The sequence below is a fragment of the Hesperophylax consimilis genome, chromosome 25 (genome assembly GCF_061612785.1).
Source record: "Hesperophylax consimilis isolate HC1 chromosome 25, BYU_Hcon_1.0, whole genome shotgun sequence".
Classification (NCBI taxonomy): Eukaryota; Metazoa; Arthropoda; class Insecta; order Trichoptera; family Limnephilidae; genus Hesperophylax; species Hesperophylax consimilis.
In genome coordinates this window covers 2,224,210-2,246,291 of record NC_142860.1, presented here as the reverse complement: position 1 = coordinate 2,246,291, position 22,082 = coordinate 2,224,210, and the positions used below count along the sequence as shown (strand labels likewise).

The window sequence follows — 22,082 nt, the reverse complement described above, 5'->3', positions numbered from 1 at the left end:
ATTTTTTTTGGTTCATAATCCGTAGTCGTGGCATTTTTTGATTTACCATCATGTAATATGTTTGTTCTAAATTGATGTCCATTATTAAATGACAAAACTGTTTAAAATTCTATATTTATTTTAATTGTTTGACCTGAGAAACCATTTTGCATTTTCAATGCATTTTGAAAATGGGTATTTTGCATTTTGCATTTGAAATGCTTTTCTAAAAACCATTTTGCATTTTGCATTTTCAAATGGAAAAGTTTTGACCCATTTCCATTTTGCATTTCAAATGGTTTTGGGTACCCATTTTGCACATCTCTGATCGTGGCGCAGGTATAAGTGTATACACGGTGTCCGGAAACTCGTAGTACAAGCGGGAAACTGGAGAATCTACACCACATGGGGAACCCAAAAAAACATAAAGTTTTTTGATTTGAGCATTTTCAAAAAAAAAAAAAACAAAAAAAAATATTTTTCGGCTATTTTAGGGTTAAAGTTTTTTCTGGTGTTTAGGGTTGAATAACAGATGTTTTAACCCTGCAGAGCAGAAATATTTTATGATTACACCGGGTTAAATGAAGGGTGATTTCAAAATAATGCTTCAAATCCGAGTTTCTTCATTTGTTTCACTTTCAAATAGTTTTAATTGGTTGGGTACTTTGATCTTCAGTAATAATTTATAAGAATTTGATTAAAAAAAAAAAAAATCAACTTCAAACTCTATTTACTCGATAACGAGAGCTCAAATAAAAAAAAAATATATTTATTAAATTGCAAGTTTATTGGTTCTTAAAAAAAACAAACGAGTTCTAGTTTCTAAACTTAACTAAATAATGACTTTGGATGTTGAAGCGTGGCACTGCATGTCCTCAGCATACTTTTCATACGATGGTACGTAATTACCGAGTGCTAATCGCAAGCACGATGACATATGTTCGTCAGTTAGTCGATTGCGATATTTTGAATTCTAAAAGGTACAAATAAATAGTAAAAAAGAAGACATGAAAAATGGGATTTTTTTCGAGATCGACTCAAAAAGCACTCGCGATCGACCGGTCGATCGCGATCGACCGTTTGAGCACCCCTGGTGTAGGTAATAGGCATTAAAATCGCTTGACATACGGAGTCTAGAAACATTTGATTTCAAGCACAAAAGTGGTTTTTATTTATTTTGTAAAACAATTTTATAAGAAAGCAAAAAAGTGAATCAAGTGAAACTGTCACGGATAATCTTAGCAATAACACTGTATCTTTTAAAAGTCATTTCTATTATTTAGTAGTTTACAGTTATATTTTTTATCGAGTAATTTATTTTTTTATTTGTATTCTACTCAATGGATACGATAGGAAAACCTTCAATTTATCTAAAGCATATTTTTTGGTATTTATAATGTACACCAATTCGTTATAAAGATTAATCAAATAAGTGATTTAGCATTAAGCTTCGCCTTAATAACTCGACCACATTTTCTGTATTCCAAGCCACTGCCGAATGATGAATTATCGAGTTATGTGAAATAGAGTGTTCTAATTTGGTTACCATATTTTTCTTTTTATATTGCCGAATCTTGGATCGATCGTGATTTTCACGGAACAATTACCACAATGGTGCCTTGGAATCCGAAATGTAAGTATTCTAACATATTTTTTGTATTAATTTTTAAGAAAATTTCTTCCGAAATTTATCACTTTGTGATGTCATTATTTATTATATGAAAAACAGAAATAACTCCGCCCACTCTTACCCTTCCCCACTTCTTCCACTGTTCAATTGTAATTTACAGGGTTTTCCAATAAGAGGTGTTTTTTTTAATAGCCCGCTATTTCGGTAGATGTTACTTTTGAAGCTGTCGTTTTTTGACATTTGACAAGTAGAAACTACGTCATTAATAAAAATGGAACGATACACGCTTCAAAAACGCATTGAAATTATTAAAATTCACTTGAGTGAATCAAATGCAAATCATCTTGAGTGATGAGGCCCATTTCCACCTCGGTGGCTTCGTCAACAAGCAAAATTGTCGCATCTGAGGCTCGGAAAACCCAAGAGTTATTGTAAAAAAGCCTCTATATCTTCAACTTGTGACTGTTTGGTGCGTTTTATGGTCCGGCCGCGGCGGAGTCATTGGACCTTACTTTTTCGAAAATGAGGCTGGAGCAACATTTACGGTGAATGGATTGCGCTATTGAGAGATGATTAATTATTTTTTATGGCCGGAATTGGATGGTATTAATCTGGACAACGTTTACTTTCAACAAGACGGCGCTACGTGCCACACAAGCAACGAAACCATTGATCTTTTACGATTGAATATCAATATAAAACCTCTTATTGGAAAACCCTGAATATTTAATTTTTCACTTTAGTATATATTTGCTCCCGATGAGGTGAACATTGTTCATGAAAAATGTCGAGGTTATATATATATTAAAGTGATGTAAACAAAGTTGTTTGTGTTTAAATATAATATTTTTTGTGTTGTTTAGTTTAACATTCTTTATTTACCTGAGATTAGTATTGCACAGTTTGCGGACATATTATTTGTTGAGGCCCAATGTTTTTATTTATTTATGTTAACCCCACACAAACAGCCCTGAAGAGGTTATCTTTGGGGTTGCTATGCGGTTTTTTTATTATAATTATATAATTTCAATATATTCTAGTATCATTATACCTTTTTAGTTCCTTTCTCCATATTTTTACAAGGTGCCTCCGGGAGGTTATTCGTGTTAATGCAAGTAAAAAAGGTAAACAACTTTTGTCAAAATCCCATTGTATTGTACCATGCAAAAAGTCGTACCAAATAAAAATCTGTGGTGTAACGTCGAACTTATCCGCTAAGATCAGTGATTGAAGAACTGCAAAGAAGCGCATCTATCTGAATCATCTGTTCTGTATATCAATGGAAACAGCACGCAAGCAATAATAACTGTAAACAACTTTCATTATTCCAATCTCGTTAATTATCTTCAGTTTATCTTTGATCTACCTTCCATTAGTGTAAATAGAATGCAGTTTTGTGATTTGGTGTCAGTAAGTTCCTTTGTTCCATTAGTTTTAATTATCCGCCATTTTGTCAATTGCTTTCCTTTAGCTCCATTCGTTTAAACGAACTGCAGTTTTGTGGTTTGGTGTCATGAAGTTCCTTTGTTTCATTATTTTTAACTATCCGCAGTTTTGTCATTCGATCTTATTTGGCTCTATTCGTGTAACTGAGCTGAAGTTTTGTTTTTTGGTGTCAGTAAGTTAATTTTCTCCATTCTTATTAATTATCAATAGTTTTGTCATTTGATCTCCTTTATCTCCATTCTTGTCAATAAGCTGCAGTTTTGTAATTTGGTGTCATTATGTAGTTCCTTTTCTCCATTCTTGTCAATAAGCTGCAGTTTTGTAATTTGGTGTCATTAAGTAGTTCCTTTTCTCCATTTTCTTTAATTATATTCGGGTTCGTCATTTGATCTCTTTTAGTTCCATCAGTGTTAATGAGCTCCAGTTTTGTTGTTTGGTGTCAGTAAGTTCATTTTCTCCATTCTCATTAATTATCTGTAATATTGTCATTTGATCTCCTTCATCTCCATTCTTCTCAATAAGCTGCAGTTTTGTAATTTGGTGTCATTAAGTAGTTCCTTTTCTTCATTCTTGTCATTATGCTGCAGTTTTGTAATTTGGTGTCATTAAGTAGTTCCTTTTCTCCATTCTCTTTAATTATATTCGGGTTCGTCATTTGATCTCCTTCAGTTCCATTATTGTTAATAAGCTGCCGTTTTGCAGTTTAGTGTGGGTAAATTTAATTTATCTGCAGTTTAAGGTTTGTTGTCATTAAAGTGTCATTTTAACACTTACGATTTGGCTTTGACATTGGGATGACGGAATAATAGTCAATATAATTAACTTTTTTTTTATCTGAGATGACAGATGATAACCAAGAGTCACTGGAAAACCTTAAATACTGTTGTTATATTCTTACATTGTTGTCTCTATTTCATGATGTCTCTGCAAATAATTATGCCACAAAATAGGTACATAACCTCAAAAGCGGTAGACAAAAAAAATAATATATTTCCTAAAAATCAACAACACTAAACCCGGACTGATGTGCCAAGAGAGAAAAGCGATATCAACAAAGAGTACAATTTAGTTGTTGACTCTCCAAAATACTGTTCTGGTATGTACCTACTAGAGAAATCTCAAAACTGTCTGACAATAGGCAAATGTTACCATGGATACTAAATTTCACGAGATAAAACATTGAAATTTTTTGGCACGTGGCTTAGAGATTTACAACCAAAGGTCGTGTTTTTTTTTAATATTTAATTTAAATTCTTTTTTTTTCTTCTTTATAATGTATCTAAGTATCATTAACATAATTAACATTTATTTGGTTGCTAAGTTCAGTGTCCACAATCCACATTACCCATTTTGGGTCCAGGGTTCAATGTACAGTGTACATATCAGCAACGATTATGTATTATACTTTTTATTTATCAATTTGTGATTCATTCACATATTTTTCAAAATTAACATCAATTTACAAATGTAAGATTGTGTTATTTGTTTTTAGGAATAATTGATCCTTCGAAACATCAGAGTAGGTATCTACGTAAACGACGTGAAACGACGCTTACGGTTCCTTCGTTCTTTTCCCGTAATTCGTGACTCGTCTCACTGTTATCTCATGTGAATACACAGAATTGAATATAATATATGTTAACAAATTATATGATTTATTGTAATTATATTACGACCGATATTCCAAATTTTCCTAGTTTCGTTCAAACATTTTGGTATCGCAATGAGATTTGAGTCAAAGATAGTAGGTAATAGTAAAAATAGTAGGTGACAGTCAAACACGGTAGGTTACAGTCAAAACCATTATATGACAGCTAAACTCAGTAGTTAATAGTCACGCGCAGTAGAAGACAGTCAAACGCAGTAGGTAACAGTCGAGCACAGTAGATGACATTCAAACGCAGAAGGTGCCAGTCATACCCAGTGAGTGACCGATAAATACAGTATGTGACAGTCAAATACAGTAAGTGAAAGTCAAAAGCAGTAGGTGGCTGAAAATTACATTAGGTTACACTAAAACAACAGTAGGTGACATTCAAGCACAGTAGGTTACAGTCAAACACAATTGGTGACAGTCAAATACAGCAATCAAACACAGTAGGTGACGATCAATGTAAGCGACAGTCGAATACAGAAGGCGACAATCAACACACTCAGACAGATTCATATTTTGCATACAGCACATTTCAAATTTGTTATTCTTCTTCAGGAAAGAAATATCAAACTAAAATTTAAAAAAAAATTATTATATTTAATATATCTAATTTAAATAACACGCTGTAGAACTGTAATAATAATTGCGAATTTATATATTTTTCTCATTATATATTACTTATTTTATTTTCCTTGTGATATTACATGACAGTACAATTTGTTTTCATTTTCTCGCCAGTAATAGTAATTAGTAGACATAATGAAGACAAGAGGGTGTTTCTCAGTTACGCTTCGCAAGGACATAGGTGTCCGGAAGTTTTTGTACATATTTATAGTTCCATGATAACTCAACACAGTGACAATTCAACACACTTTTAAAAAGTTATATAAAGTCATTAAAAACGATATTTTTTTAACCTAAAGCGGCCGCTACACTACTTGCTTCGACGCTTCGACGAAGTCCTCGACGAAGTTAGCCGATGTTCGAAGTGCGTGCCCACACACTCGTGCAACTTCGCGAGTAACTCAGTCCAACCCGTCAGTGAATGGTTTATTTATGCCGTGACGCTTCGAGTCCTTTGACTCGGGCGCATTTACCGACAACAATCGGAAGTCGGGCGAAGCGAAGCGAAGTTGCCCGAAGCGAAGCGAAGTTCGTGCCCACACTATCGTATTCGGTCAACTTCGATCAACTTCGCGAGTAGTGTAGCTGGGCTATAACCTAACCTACTACACACAGTTAATAAAGTTTTTGTTTCATCACTTTCCGTGACTTTATATAACTTTTTAAAGATGTGATGAATTATTATTGTGAGGATTTATCCGGTCACCATATTTATATATGCATCAATACGCACAGTTATAAGCATTTGTTGGTCATCTCATGATATACCTATACCAGGTAGGTACTACCCAACCTTGCTCCTCCCTTTCTCCTTCCCCTCCCAACTTCATTCGGCAATAGTCCAACTGGTCCCGGACAATAACACAAAAAAGAAAGCATCTAGAATTGCATGTATTTTTACATGCATTTATGTGTTTCAACTGCTCCCAGTTGTCCGAAGCCATTGAGACTATGTCACCCCTATTTAGGATATATTGTGAGGTTGATGGGAGTTGGGAACAAAATAATAAAGGAAAAGAAAGTATCTGGCTATTCAGATCTGGTCACCAAACACCACAGCTTAAGCCATTTCAAGCAACGTTTTCAATCTTAGAAAAATAGAAGCTAGAAACGAGTCGAATAAACGACCCGTTCAGATGTATTTCTAACTATTGTTTTTGTAAGTTTAAATCACAATAAGTAACTGGTTATATGTTGTGTATGTTTGTAGTTTTGGTATTTTGTGTATTTTATGAGGTACTTTCGTCGGACTGTTCCCGCAGTCTCGGAGGTGCTTGTTTATGTTCAGACAACACGTATGTAATGTGGACAATGGACGTGTTTGTTTACACATTTACACGGTACTATACGTACAATATGTACACTGAATGTCCACAAACGCATATCTACTGCACAATGTCCCTGTCGAAGACTTAAAATACAATTTCTTATTAAATACTCTAAAAATGCATACATTAGAAGATAGACGTAAAATAAACGATTTAACGTTCTTGTTCAAAATACTTAACTCTAAATTCGACTGTTGTAAACTCCTGCAACTTATAAACATACATACACCCACAGTAACAACACGACAAAATACAATATTCTACAGCAGCACACATAAGCTTAACTATATTGCCCACTCTCCGATACAACGACTTCACACCATGGGAAATCATTACTTGGGTGATGTTGACATATTCAATACCAACTTGGCAAGTTTTGTGGATCATTTAAAACATTTATTTCAACAATATTCCTAAACACATCATGTAAACCAACAAATAGCTGTAATTTTCTGTTTTTGTTTTTTGTGTTTGTATGACTTGTTGCATAGCTTTTATCAAATGTAATTTTATTCTTATTTTTTATGTTTCAAAGTATCTGTCAAATTAAAATTATAATACCAACCATGTAAAAGCCCTCTGGGCGTTAAATAAATAAACAATGCATTTGTGGGCACTTCCATGAACCATCTTCCCTCTCCTTCTTTCTAACACACCGAGGGGGTATTAGAAAGATAACCAGAAGATAATGATAAGATAAGATGTAGATAAATTTGAACAGTTAATGACCGAGTTTCCATCACGTCCTACCCATGCGTCGTGAGTTCAATTCCTCGGCTGGCTAAGTCCTCCATTAATTCCTCCAAAAGCAACATTTTTCGCTTACTGTGTTGGCAGTATGAGATTTTCAAACATCGTCAGGTTATTCGTAACCCGGGAATATTTATCTTTCTTTAAAAATTATGCAAATCTTGGATGTGAAAATTAACCCACTTCCCGACATCCTATCCAGCTGAAACTGATAGACTCGTTGTTTATGCGATCACACGTCGGCATATACGCATATCTCTGAAATTAGATGACATTACAGTAGTTAATTTACGAAATAAATGTCTGTCCTACCCAACAGGGATTTGATCAGTTGTTAGCGCGGTTGACTCCAGTCTCTGGAGAGGAAGGTTCCATCTTAAAACCAATTTTAAAAGACTTTTTAAAAGGTCACAGCGGTTAGGAGCCGGGAGAAATGATCAATCCTTAGTTAAAACAAAAAGAATATGCGAGTATCACTCCCGGGCTACGAATAACCTGACAATATTTAAAAATCTCCTACTACCACCACAGTAAGCGGAAAATGTTGCTTGTGTTGTGATGGAGGACTTGGTCTGCTGAGGAATTGAACACACTACGGCTGGGTGGGACCCAAACAGGATGTCAACTCAACCACCGACCGATCGAATGATTTTTGCTTTCAATTAATTATAATAACTATTGTAGCTTATAGACATTTTTTTTACATTAACCCACACAGGAGGCCATTGGGAAATGTATTTCCCTCGGGGCCTATCAGGCCTATGAGACCTCTGGGGATGCTGTGTGGAAGGTCTTATTGAAGAGAGGAAGGAGTGAATATGGGTCTCTTCTTCTCTTGTAGGATGGAGGAAACACAGAGGCCAGCAAATCGTTCAAGAATTCAAGAACGAGTCGTAGATGCGAATCGTTTTCATGTGACAAAAGTCAAACGTGTACGTATGTTGGGCGCGCGTTTGCCGTGTTTCCCGATTATGGATCAATGAAAAATGTATCAATGACGAAAATTCCTTGGAGCATCTTCCATTGTAATACCGATAGAACAAGCACAGCATACCTACCTGACGCCTGTGCTCTAAAGATTGCAAACCGCGATTGGGGAATCTATCAAACACGTCCGTTTCTGCAAACAGTCAGGGTTTTTTGTTCAGATATTTTGGGGCTCCAGACCAGGGGTGGCAGTGGGGCGCACTTGCAATTCATACAGGGTCAGCAGATGTTGTGTACTATTAAAGTGAGGTTAACTTGACTCTGGCTTCGATGGTGTCTCGTGCCTAAGCTGCGGTCACTTAGCACAGTTACCCCAAAAATATCAATGGAACATACAAAATAATGTAAAAATTTTTATTAAAAGTTTTCAAGAAAACTCTATGAAATATGCAACAGAAAAGACAGAAAATTAAAGGTAGTTAGTTAACTGTCGCAGCTGGGAATTGAACCCAGATCCTTTTTTAACCTGGACAACACTCTCTCAATTGACTTACTGAAACTAGTCGTATTCGGTTGTTTTTAAGAATATCATATATTATAATTTCAAGTTCAATAATTACAAGTAATGTCTTCAATTAATTACTATATTTTAATGCTGCCATCTGAATGATTGCAAGTAATTGAATTTTGACGGGTCTAAATTAACGAGAAAATTGTGAAAAGCAGTGTGAAACCTCAACAAAAATTTCACTTTTGAATTCTCGCTTATTATATAATACAAACAAAGTATCCCTTGAAAAATCAGTGTAAAATATTGTTTCCGTGCGGGAAATAGGATGGGGTTGTGGCGGCTGTTGATGTCGCCCGAATCCTTCCGACCGCGAACGAGCTCAACGTACGGAGACAGGCCGCAGCCGGGTATTTGGGTTACCGGCGCGCCAAATTCAAGTACTCCATGAGTTTTTTTTTAATATTAAGAACTAAATTTACACGTCCATCAATTATTGTAAAACCCTATTTACCGTTGAAAGGTTATACCATTGCTTTCCTATCTTTCCAGTACGACTTGTACAGTATTTCAGCGTGCACGTCGGCATTTAACGCCCGAGACCTGTTGTCCCCGAGTGCTTGTAACCGATTGAAGGCGTGGTATCTCACAGCAGACAATTAACCGATGTTTGTGGCCTATACTTCGAACGCCAATGTTAGCTCTATTGCTTTTAAAAATATAAAATTCTTTTCTACAACAACAAAATTTATCAGTCACCATATCGATACCCCGAATCTATTGTGGTAAATGCGTTGAATTTCCATAATTTTCGCGAAAATAATTCAATAAAAATGTGTGTGGAAAGCGAAAATCGTAGTAAACCTTTACAGTTTGGACGACGAGACATATTATTAGTTCATTGTTGTGGAGAGATTGGCTGAGTCGTTGAAACGTTGAACCCGTCTTGCAGACACGCTCTGTCCTTTGCTAGCCGAGTCAATTGGAGTTGATGCAAAGGGCCGGATTGGGGATTAAATGGCTTAAAATTTCAGAAAGTTTGTCCTCAAAATGCTTAAAGTCAGTAAAACCAAAACAGACCTTTATAATATGTGAAGTAGATACTGTCAGTCTCTCTCTGGCGAAGACCACCATTCAGAAACGTAACTGGATTTAAAATGGATTTAACTGTGTTTAGTGACCAGACCTTTCCTAATCCCCATCTCTTTCCCCTCCACAACATGCCTGCATTGGCGATGTCATAGTCCCACTGACTCCGGGCTGCTGGGTTAGGTTGGATTAGATTAGTTTATTGTGTTTTGAGTCGACAACTTTGCATATCGTCTATCTGTAAATTTATTTGTGTATTTCATGCCGATGTCAAGATGGTAGCCGTGTTTGATAGTAACATTTTATTCCGCCAGAGCGCATGAGCGTTGCGCCAGTTGCGAGCTGTCAAGTAGAAGTAATCAACATTAGGTAATTGACATTAAAGTCTACTAAGAACTTTTAGTAATTTATGCGTATCTACAAACATGATGATTCTTAAAACCCAACTTTAAAACTTAACTAACTAGCGTTGAGGTGATTTTTCACAAAAACGAATTATTATTACTCTCATGCGGAAAATGTCCATTATTATTGTGTACCATGCTAGAAACATTAGATCCCTATCTATGAAGCATGTTATTTTTTTTGTTTTTGAATCTTTAGGCTGGCCGCATACATACGTTTTCCGTATTCGATTTACGAATTCGTTTTCCGTATTCGGAATTCCGTGAGACTAGCGCAAACGTTCGTTTTTCTTCATTCGGAATGTATAAACGTCAGAACCAGTGTTGCCAACAAGGGCGATATATCGCCATTTAGGCTACTCAGAGCGAGAATCGGCGCCGAAAAAATCTAAAAGGCGACTGGTCGCCAATTAAGCTACTTCAAAAACATCAATTTTAAACATGTCCCGAAATTCTCTAGCCACCCCCCCCCCCATGAAATTTATTTTTCTGGGGACAAATTTTATATTTTCTTGAAATTCTCTAGCCACCCTCCCCATGAATTTTTTTTATTTTCTGGGGACAAATTTTATTTTTTTGAAATTCTCTAGCCACCCCCCCCCACGAAATTTTTTTATTTTCACGTAAAAACATCAATTTTAAACATGTCCCACCTAACAGCAAATTCGGCTACTTTACGCTACCTTATGTATGAGAAACGGCGATATTAGGTCAAGATCCGTTGGCAACACTGAATTACGAATGGAAATTTCCGTACGTTTGCGTCGGCACAAACAAACTGTATGCAATAGCTGCGTTCCACATGACGTCATTAGGTTTTTTCCATTCGTTTTCTCCGAACGCGCCGGCTGGCATTCAGAACGTGCGTAAGGAATTTGTTCCGTTCGGAACTAAAACGAACGCGTGCGGCAGTTAATGTATTTTCTACTGATTCCGTGCATTCGGATGTCCGAATACGGAAAACGAATTCGGAAATCGAATACGAAAAACGCATGTATGCGGCCAGCCTTATTTAGATGTACGCAAATTTTTTCATACATCTAGTAGGAAAATATAAAAAATACAAAAAATAACAATTACATTTTAAGAGAAAAAGATAAATACACAAAATTATATTATATAAGATATCTAGGTGACTAAAATAATATTGGTGAGTATGTTCAACAATCAAAAATTATTTTTTACATATAAAGCACATGTCCTACGAAAAGTGCTAAGGCTTGTGGCTTCCTTTATGACATTTGGTAGGTTATTATAAAGTTTTTGCCCTGTATAAAACGCGCTGTTTTGTGTGCATGAAAGTTTAGTTTTGGGAAGCCTAAAATCTTTGCGTCTTCTCGTAGGATATTGTGAACATTTTCATGGTACATAACATTACTTTGCAGATAATTTGGAAGCATATTATTTTGAAGCTTATACATCATAGTTAACGTATTATATATTATATGTTGTTTGGTTGTCATCATATTTAAATTTTGTAACATAATTTTAACTCTAGTAAAAATGTTGCATTTTAAAATCATTCTCATCCCCCTATTTTGTATAACCTGGAGTTTATTATTTTGGGCTTCGTTACATAAGAATAAAACACTAGAAAAATAATTTAAATGCGGAGTAACAATAGAATTGTAAAAAAGGCGCGTTGTCTTTAGATCCAAGTTATTTATGATCCTTTTTAGGAATCCAACTTTTTTAGCAATTTTCTTTGTTATGTATTCTATGTGTTCATCAAATTTTAATTTTTCATCTAATATTACACCCAGATATTTAATACTACTCACCCTTTCTATGTTTACGTTATCAATTTTTAGTATTGCCTGCTCGTTTCCCCCTACACTATCCACAATTAAAAACTTTGTTTATATAACATTCAATTTTAGTTTGTTTTGGTTTAACCAAAGTGTTACACAATTTAAGTCAATTTGTATTTTTTCAATGGCGTCCTGTAAATTTTTACTGGCTATGTATAACAATGTATCATCGGCAAATAGTTTAATTGCACAATGCTTTAACACTTTGATAATATCATTCATGTATATAATGAACAACAGTGGACCTAATACAGAACCCTGCGGAACGCCTTTATTAGTGTGATGTGGTTCAGATGTTATACAATCATATTTTGTTACTTGTGTTCTTTCTGATAGGTAATCAACGAACCATATAGATTCTTTACCATTAATTCCAATATTACTTAATTTCTGGATTAATCTATCTCTGTCGATTGTTTCAAATGCTCGTTTTAAGTCTAGAAATACTGCAATAATTTTACTTTTTTTATCTCGAAAATTTTTCCACTCGTCTATTACATAATTAATAGCAGTTTCACAAGAACATTTTTTTCTAAAACCAGATTGTTGTCGAACTAATATCTGTTTGGCCTCAATGTATTCATTTAACTGTTCCTTTACAATGTATTCCAGTACTTGTTCATATTTGGGTAAACAATTGATGGGTCTAAAGTCGTCAAATTTTTTTGAGTTGTCAATTTTCGGAATAGGAGTTATTACAGATGTCTTCCAAGTTTTGGGAAATACTCCACTATTTAAAGATTCATTGATGATTTGGACCATCGATTCGCCAATAATATTTATTGAGTCTTTGAGTATATTTATTGTAATACCATCTGGGGATTCCTTAGACTTCATATTACTCAGCACTCTCTTTAAGTATGGTAAATCTATATTTTTAAACTTAAATTCTTGGAAAATCTTTGGAATACAAACCATTAAATTACCAGTAGAATAAATGCAGAATCTAAATCTGCTGTCTAAATTCCAAAGATTGCAAGTCAATAGCAAGATTTTTTCCAAAATTTTCATCCATTTGGTTAGTAACTGAATTGAAAATTGCTTCGGATTACCACCCAGCCCTGGATTCGATATTTCTCTGCTAGCAAAGTCCTTCTCATTGCACAAGCAACATTTTTCTAATTAAAGCGTTCCAAATTATTTTTTTGATATTTTTTTTAACATTAGCTCCCCGCTGGAAGCTATGAGGAAAATAATTCCCTTCATTTTTGGGGATGCTGTGTGGAGGCTCTTTTTAGGAAAAGAAGGATAGGAAGTTCTAGGAGTCCAGAAGTGACGGACGGAAGAATCCATCCCTCCAACTGCGGTACAAGGTGATGTTCCGAGATAGTCCTGTTGGAGAGGTCAAAAGGTCTCGCTCAGCCAGTCTCTTCCGATCCGGCCTGCCACGCAGTTAGTGGACAAACACATCCGCCGCCAAGAGCCGGATAAACCTCACCCCATGAACCCGAACATCCCTGCTTACCAAACGTAACGAACCACTTTGGGTGACCTATGACAGAGGTGTTGGTTATCCAAAAAAATGGTTCCCGGGGTGGCGGTACCCATATCCTCCTCCCAAATTGCAAACAATATATTTAATTTCTTAAAATATAGATGATTTTTTCTGTGTCAAATATAGTATTCTTAGCGCAAAGCAGTGAAAAATCACGGCATGTTATAATTTATCATAGTATTTGTAATGCTGAAAGTATTTATTTAAAATACTAGCTGTACCCCGCCATGCCTTGCTGCGACTCAGTCAGTCTGTGCAGATAGAGAAAAAAATAGCACGTGTTGCTTTTCCGTCCAACAGATAGCGCTGTTTTAAAAAAAGCTAGTTTTTACCTCTCACCGGTGACATCTACGAGTATAAAAACACATGCGTATTCGAATGCAACGCTGTGTCAAAATTTCAAAGCAATCGGTGAAGAATTTTCGGAGATTTAATATTTTGAACAAACGAACATTCATATTTTTATTTATTTATTAATTTTTATTTGACTTAAGATCATTCCTATCTAAAACAAATACTGTCAATTTCATTTAATATGTGTGCATTTTTTTGTTAACAAATAATTTAACTAATGAGAGACACTAGAACACCGTTAGAATACATTGAAAATTGTGAATTATTCCACTCTCGATAGACTAAACAAAATAAATACCCATTTCAAACAAAACCACCTTTGGGCAAAGACATTTCAAACACATAGCTTGCAAACTATACAATATACTACCAGCCGAACAGAGTCACTTTATTAGAGAACAGAAATGGATAACAAGTATTGGGCGTCCCACTATCACAAACATATGTAAACTAAATTACACGTAAACAGTAACAACAATTCACAAATAAAATAAAATAATATATTCAATAATTTTATAATAGCCCCTTTGTAAGTAATCTGTACCTGAATACGTTTGTCTCGACACAGGTGTACCCTAGTGAGACAGAATGTCGAAAAATTATGTAATAAAACTTTATATTTATGAATAAATAAAAAATAAATTAATTAATTATAATACTTACTCAAAAGTTCTAATTTTGAAAATCATAATTTTCTTTGAACTTAAATAGGTTAACTTATTACGCAGGAATACAATCGACATCAGCATGTTCTAAATGTATATTTCTAAAGCCGCATTACAATGCGGTTCTGATTCAGTATTAAAGTTCTCTGCTTTCAGTACTTACCTACATGGGTACCTACTTATTTATCTGTAAAATCTATAGCTATTGCAGAAAAGCGCTATGCAGCTGTGAAATATTCAAACAGGTAAACCATCCAACACTGCAGTTTTATTTTAGTACCCGACTTCGCCCGTGATCAGGTTGGTGTCTTACGTTATTTTCACACTCTATTATACAGGGTTTTCCAATAAGAGGTGTTATTTTGAATAGCCCGCCATTTCGGTAGATGTTACTTTTGAAGCAGTCATTTTTTGACATTAAAATTTGACAAGTAGAAACTACGCTATTAATAAAAATGGAACGATACATGCTTCAACAACGTGGCTTCGTCAACAAGCAAAATTGTCGCATCTGGGGCTCGAAAAACCCAAGAGTTATTGTTGAAAAGCCTCTCTATCCTCAACGTGTGTTTATATATTTTTTTCTATGATCCATAAAACACCCAATCGGGCGTAATAAATGTTTGTTGACTATAAATTTGCTTTACAAAAAACCGTTCTTGTTCATTCTTATACTAATGTTAAACATGTTCTGTATAATACCCAATCTAATCTATTATTTTTATAAGCAATAATTATTAGCCTGAAATCCTCATCCACATTGAAAAATCTCCTGATAAAAGATACATGACGCCAACGGGACCGGTCGACAGCTCTGACCACTGAGCTATGGCGGCTTATCTCTTATCCGCGAAATAATTCAATATATACTAGTGTTTCATTCAACAATTACTGCTAATTACATTTTTTTTACCTAAAAAAAAACAATTTTATTTTATATGAGAAAGGCATTTTTTTTTAAATTTTTTTTTTTTATAAAATACAGTATAATTATTTAAATTTACATAGTAAGAACATATTTCAATAAAAATTAACATGTTTACCTTTACAAGAGTCTAAAACTCGTGTGTAAAGGGAAAAAAATAAAAACTTAACATACATATGTAAATAGAAGAAAAAAATAATCATAAAAACATATAAAGTGAAGAGATTTTAGTTTTTTTTACAATAATTTATAAAATAATAAAGTGAGATATCATCGTCATTCTAATTCGTTAAATCATTTAAGATAGTGAAGTTTATTTTGTTTTTAAATTTATTATAATCCGGTTCTAATCTCATCTCTGTCGTTAGTTGATTAAACCACACCACTCCAGTGTACGTGTAATAGTGTTGTGCAAAACTGGTGTGCATTAATGGAGTGCATAAGCGGCCCATTGTATTTTGCCTATTGCTCTCGACACGAACCATGGCATGGTGTGACTTCTTATAGAGATCTTTGTGGATTTGAAGCAGCGTATTTTTTGTATTTGTATTTTTTAGTGATGGGACTTGAAAATCTTTGAAAAGTTGTAAGGTTGGGAAGTCTGATGGTTTTTTTATTTAAATTTTTATTAACAGCCTTTGAGTGATTTCCAGCGGTAAAAGTGATGATTTGTAAGCTCCCCCCCCCCACGCAACGATACCATACTGTATTATTGAATGGGCTAGAGCGTAGTAAATATTTTTAAGAATTTTTAAGTTAAGTATATTTCTTAGACTAATAAATATGTAAATGAGTTTTCTTAATCTATTTATGATATTGTTTATGTGAGTTTTCCACTTAAGGTGAATATCTATTATTACACCTAAATATTTCATTTCATTTTTATTTCCTATGAATAAAACAGTCATTATTTTGGCAAGTTGATCTTTTTGATGTGCATTTTTTTTAATGTATTTTAATATTTAAAGTAATAAAAGGGGTTTTTTTTTGTTTATACTAAAAATTATATAATATGTTTTTTTCAATATTTAATGTTAATAAGTTTTTATCAAACCATTCTTTTAACTTATTGATATCATTGTTAGCAACTATTTCAAGTTCATTCAATGAATTCGCTTGAAATATAATTGCAGTGTCATCTGCATATGAAATGAGTTTTCCTGTTAATGATAATTTAAAGATACTATTAACATATAATAATAGAAGAGGGCCCAATATGGTGACTTGTGGTATTCCAAAGTCATTTGTGTTCGATTCACTGAGAGTGTCATTTATTTTTACATATTGATTTCTAGAGTTCAGGAAACTTTCTATCCACATTTTGGCATTATCTATAATTCCTATTTTGTTAAGCTTGTACAGTAATTTTTTGTGACTTATGCTGTCGAAGGCTTTCTTTAGGTCTATGAATATTGCAAGAGATTTTTTGCCTTTGTCTAGAGCTTGATGTATTTTTGTTGTTAAATCTATGATTGCGTCCTGTATGCTTATTTTTGTGCGAAATCCAAATTGTTGGTCACTCAATAAATTATTAGTTTCAATAAATTTTAGTAGTTACTTTTTTGCTACCTTTTCAAAATTTTTTGAGATATTTGATAATACTGATATAGGTCGGTAGTTATTAATTTCTTTAGTATCACCTGATTTAAAAATCGGTGAAATAATAGTTTTTTTGTAAATAGATGGAAAAAATCCTTTTTTAAGACTATTATTTATGATATGTGTAATAGGTTTTTTCAAAAAGTTAAGATTTTTTTTCAGAATTTCAACGGTTATCCCATCAAAACCTAGTGCGGACTCAGTTTTTAGGTTTTGTATTATAACAACAGTTTCTTGTTCAGTTATAGTTTCGAATGTTTTTACCGTTTTATTTAATGAAGCTACTGGAATTCCTAATGTGGTGGTATTATCTATGTTGTTAGTTATTTCGTTTGCGAGATTTTTTCCAACATTTGAAAAAAATTTATTGAAAGCATTCGCACATAGTTTTGGGTTATCAGAAACTTGCATCATATTATTGTTAATGTGTAGCTTTAAAATGTCACTTGTCTTCATTTTTTATCAATTATTTCATTTATTGTTTTCCAAATTTTTTTACCACTGTTACCTGAATTTAACATCTTTTGTTTGTAGAATTCTTCTTTGGTCATTTTAATTAGTGCCGTTAGTTTATTTCTGTATTTTAAAAAATGTAAAATGATCGAATTATTTAGTGGGAATTTTTTTGTAAGTTTAAATAATTTTTTATTTTTCTCTAATGGAAACAACTAGACCATGGGTAATCCATGGTTTAATTTTTTTGAATTTGTTTTTATATATTTTTTTGTGTATTTCACAGCTTGAATCCTTTATATGCTTTTGTAAGGTGTCATGAAATTTTAAAGCGCTTATATTGACATCTTCTGTGCAGAGTATAGATTCCCATGTTTCGTGAGACAGTTTTTCATGAAGTGTTTGTTGGTTTATCGATATTTTAGGCATGTTAGATTTATTACTATTATTAATGTTTTGTTTTTCTATGTTAAGGTTAAGAATACATGTATGATGATCCGTTATGTTGTTTCTCCATATTATTGTTTGAAGATTACCAGTGTAGTTGGAATTACACCATATATGATCAATACACGATGGTGTTTGATTATTAAATTCTATAGTATATTTATTTATACAGGGTTTAAAATTTAAAGCGGTCATTGTAAGTGCTAACTCTCTCACTAGATGGCGTCGAGACAAATTGTCTATATTTTTTGGTGAAGATACTTGAACTTGTCAAATATTAATTATAATTTTTTTTTTATAAACTAATGTGACAAGATTTTTTATGCAAAGCACAAAGGGTAACAATTATTTTTATAAGCAATAATTATTAGCCTGAAATACTCATCCACATTGAAAAATCTCCTGATAAAAGATACATGACGCCAACATGTATCTTTTATCAGGAGATTTTTCAATGTGGATGAGTATTTCAGGCTAATAATTATTGCTTATAAAAATAATTGTTACCCTTTGTGCTATGCATAAAAAGTCTTGTCTTAAACATTAGTTTACCAAAAAAAATAACAATCTTATCTAAATCAAATATATCATATTTATTTTACTAACATTAACAATGTTTTTTTTTTTAAACTCTTGTTTATAAGACAAGATTTTTAATGTATAGAACAAAGTGCAATAAATTATTATAAGCAAAAATTAGTCGCCTGTAATATCAATTCAAATTGAAAATATATCCCGACTAAAAATAAATGCCGCCGACGGGAATTGAACCCGCGCCTTCTGATGTCCGGTCAGACGCTCTGGACCACTGAGCCACGTCGGCTCATTTCCAAACCGCCAAATAATTCAATATGTACTAGTACTTCAATCAACAATTACTGCTTATTATATTTTTACTCGGGAGATATTTTCAATTTGTATTGATATTACAGACGACTAATTATTGTTACTAATAATTTATCGTAAATGTTAAATGTTAAATGTTAAGTGTGAATTGTACCTACTTATATTGTATTCTCATATACACTCATTATTGTACTCCTGATCAGCTTACCTTAAACATTGAATACGTGTAAAAGCCTTCATAGCGACAATAAATAAATTATCGATAAAACCTTTATCGATCGACCGTGCTAATGAAGGGGTGAGGAAAAGCTAAGTGTAAAGAAAATGGTACCCACTAGAAGACAAAAAAAATATTAGGTACCTAGCTGCACGGAGAATAACGAGGATTGCTATTTTATTAAGAATCACTTCAAATTTTTGGTAAAAGTTAAAAACGGGATTGCAGGCCTTTACGAATGAATTAATAGGATTACTGATAAAGTTTTAGTAAAATACGAATATATTATCACGATATCGAAACACGTGTTTTTCGCGTTTCGTCGTGATATATTATCAAGACAAATTCTGGTGGATGAACACGTGTTCCGATATTATTACGAATTTACTAAAAATTTGTCAGGAAACGGCCTGCAATCCAGTTTTTAACTGGATTAACAATAATTTTAAGAAATTCTTAATAAGTTGACAATACTCATTTTTTCATGCTTCGTGCTTCATTCGCACTCATGCATCGTCTCATACATATTCTTCTGTTATTCTGACTATTGACATGACGTGACTCAAGATTTTCTTTTACCAGGGCTATACTAAGAGCATAGTGAATATTCCCTGGGGAAATTTTACATACTCGTTGCGCATTTAATATAAATGCAATGTAGAAAATTCCCAGGACAGTTCATAAATATTTATTTCGTTGCATTTAAATGTGATTCGAACACGCAAACTCTATTAGGGTCAAAAACGTCAGCAAAAAGCCATGAAGGTCACCAATTTATATATTTTAAGGCGATGCAATACGTCGTGCAATATTTTAAATTGAGCCGCTATCAATAACAACCCTTACGTAGATGGCGATAAGGTTTAAATTCACGCATAACACCATCCGCCTTTTTTGATTTATGCAAGAAAAAAACATGGACAAAAAGTACCTTTTATTTTATTTTGTAGATGTTCAGGCATAAATATTTATTTTTTCCGATCATTTTATAAATAACTTAATTTTCCACATTATACAATAAAATCATAACTGAAAATGGGCTCGTAAGTAGGAGATTTTGAACTTTAAAGCAGTTTTCATAGGCCTATACATTATTTTTTTCTGGGCTTATAAAAAGACTTAATTTTCAAACCAAAAGCACATGATTTTGCATTACTATGTATGGCATTGGCTTAACACAGCGCCCTGGGAAACATTCTTTAGATATCTTTAGGGGCGGTACATATAAAAATCAAACTCAAACAATTTACATATCACAAAAACTAATAATAAAAACCATATTAAAAAAACCCTATTCATATTCGTCCGAACTTTTATTCAAACAATTTAAGGTCAGAAAATTAAGTGCATTATACTTCTACCATGCAACATTACAAATTTATAAAAACAATATTCAAAATAAAATTGCACCCTTTAAAAATAACAGAAATCTTAGACAAACGTCAATACTTCCTACTCCTAAATGTAAAAAAACAATAGGACAGTTCAACCATGAATATCTCGGAGTTAAATTTTTTAACTCATTACCAGAAAAAAATAGAAACATGAATGCAAATATAAACGAATTCAAAAGCCACCTTAAAAAGTATTCCGAACAGTTGAACTGAATCAAATATAAACAAATATAACAACACCCCCATACACACAAGCCCTGCTTATTTATGGGGGTACATCGAATAATTATATTATGTAATTAATAACCTACTATATTGTGTAATTATATTATGTAATTGTTATATTATGTAATTCGTGTATCTTTTTTTTACTAATAAAAAAAACTTAAAAAAAAAAAAAAAATAACCAACATTTCTGCCATAGATCACCAAAAGTGGTTCGCTACATTTGGTGACTTAGCGGGGGTGCCCTGGGTTGATGGGGTTGTTCGGTTAAATCAATCTGGGTGTTGTGATATTAAATTTGTTTATTCGGTTCCATGATAACTCAACACAGTGAAAATTCAAAACACTTTTAAAAAGTGATATAAAGTCATTAGAAACGATGAAAAAAAAAAATTACCCAACCTAACCTAACCTAACCCACCTAACCCAGTTAATAAAGTTATTGTTTCATCACTTTCCATGACGTTATATTACTTTTTAAAGATGTGATGAATTATCATTGTGATGATTTATCCGGACACCATTTTTAATACCGATGCAATAGATTGATCTTAGCGAAGTCCTGTTTTAACTCGACCGTTTGGCATGTCATCTTATGTAAATTTGTTTGTTTATTCCGTCTGCATTTTAGAAAATATTCTGCATCCACTTTATTTATTTTTCAAGCAATCAGATCTTTGACCAGATGACTAACTTTGGGTAGCTTTGAATAACTGTTGGGAAGTAAGTTGGCTAAGAGCTTCACAGATGCACTCATAGATGGCAGTGCAAAGAGCTTGCTTGGAAGTCCGCAAGATGGCAGCTAGTAGTCAGTAGTCGCTAGGGCCAGTTAGGCTGCTTCCAGACAAACATGGTGTTTGCAGATCTCATTTAGCCAGCTCCTAGTTAGGTCGACCATCGAAGTCACTCTTGTAATACGCGAAGTATTAAATAAATCCCTGATTTAATTTAAAGAACTCATTCTCTAAAATCTCCTTCCACGACTAGTTTGAGAACTGTTTGTGGGAACACAACAATAAGTTTCATAGAAGATTATTTTTAAATACATCCGTTTGATTTTCACTTTTGTTTTTCCCACAAAACCACTCCCGACATTCGATCGTGCTGAAACTCAGGAGATATACTGGTTGTCGATGACAATGCATTCCATCAAATTTTGGTTGAAATCACGTATACACATGCAAGCTGACATATGTATACACATTTCTCTTAAATTCCATTACATTACAGCAGCTAAGATACGCAATAAATTTCGGTCTTATCCAATCGGGATTTGGCTCGATTGGTAGAGTTTTCGACTAGTTCCTGGGTA

At 33.5% G+C, this 22,082-nt stretch overlaps 1 protein-coding gene across 4 annotated transcripts in view; it reads left to right on the top strand.

The window, feature by feature from the left end:
- Nucleotides 1-22,082, top strand: part of RhoBTB (Rho-related BTB domain containing) — an 83,997-nt gene that overhangs the window by 24,701 nt on the left and 37,214 nt on the right. For 2 of the 4 annotated variants that reach the window (XM_089646857.1, XM_089646853.1), the window contains exon 1: nucleotides 1,082-1,612. The exons of the other annotated variants lie outside the window; for them this stretch is intronic. The gene's annotated coding sequence lies outside the window, so the exon portion shown is untranslated. Of the gene's footprint in view, nucleotides 1-1,081; nucleotides 1,613-22,082 lie in introns of those variants that run through there. 4 annotated transcript variants of the gene reach the window in all.